The sequence below is a fragment of the Urtica dioica genome, chromosome 4, assembly GCF_054948205.1.
Source record: "Urtica dioica subsp. dioica isolate 48M chromosome 4, U.dioica_male_clone48M_v1_H2, whole genome shotgun sequence".
NCBI classification, from domain to species: domain Eukaryota; kingdom Viridiplantae; phylum Streptophyta; class Magnoliopsida; order Rosales; family Urticaceae; genus Urtica; species Urtica dioica.
Genome location: NC_142759.1, coordinates 5244333 through 5245549, shown reverse-complemented (window position 1 = coordinate 5245549; position 1217 = coordinate 5244333).

Genomic DNA, 1217 nt, shown 5'->3' with positions numbered 1-1217 from the left:
GTTGTCCCATATAATGGTTTACGGACGTTCTTCTCAGTTTAAATTAGTAGAAAACAACGAGGGAAAGACTAGTGAAATAGCTAATTCTTGGATTTGGTTGATTAGTCATTTTGGCCAAGCTCTTTGCAAATTAGCTAACATTTAATAATAATAATATTATATAATTAATTTTCACTTTATTTTCAATAAAAAAATTTAAATAAAAATCTGTTAGTCACATATTTTCCAATTTATATGGGGCCGAAGTTAAATAAATTTTAACTTCCGTGTGACAATGCTATTATTTTGTTCAAAATGACAATGAAATCCTTTTGAAGAACTGCAAATTTAACAGTTTCGATATACTGAACACGGTTCTTCGATTTTTTTCTTTGTGAGAAAAAAAAAGCACGTCATAGATCCAAACATTGGTCTTGGATTAACGGTCTGAGACAGTGACGGTCTTCTATATTAAAAGTTTGGATATTATTTCTTGTAACTTCCGCTTAAATTCTCAATTTAATCCGAGGACATATTGTATAATATAAGATTGAAATATTAAAACAATAGCGCTTCATGTTTGAATTCGATTAATTTGAATCTCCCTAAATATCAAATTTAAAAAGAATTATTCGAGCTTAGTTATATTTAGTATCTTTATTTGTTTTTCATTTTTTTTCTGAATTTATAGACGCTGTTTATACATTTACACTCATAGCATATTTTTCATAATTTAGGTGTTATTCCATTATCACGCTGAATCTAGTTGCCGCTACTCAAACATGACATAAGCTATCGTGAGCTAACTTATATATATAAACACAATTTCTGATATTTATATTTTTTTTTCAGTAAACAGTATAACAAAGTTGGAAAAGGCAGCTAATTCTCAGCATTGTATTTTCGATATACAAATCTTTCTTCCAAAAGTATCAGAGTATATCTCCATAAGACATAACATCGCAAATTATAGAACGGAAACAAAAACAAAGAAAAACAACAACAAAAATTCTACTATACTCGTACATAATCTCAACAAGCACACACTATCTACCAATGACGTGGCAGTGGCGGCGGTGGAGGAAAGACATACTTTTTCGGTGGGGGTGGAGATTCAAACTTAATCATTGGTGGCGCCGGATGTATCACCGGGCCTGAATGTTGTGGTGGTGGACCTGGTTGTGGTGGTGGACCTGGTGGTGGTAGTAGGTTTATACGGTGGCGCCGACCATCTACCT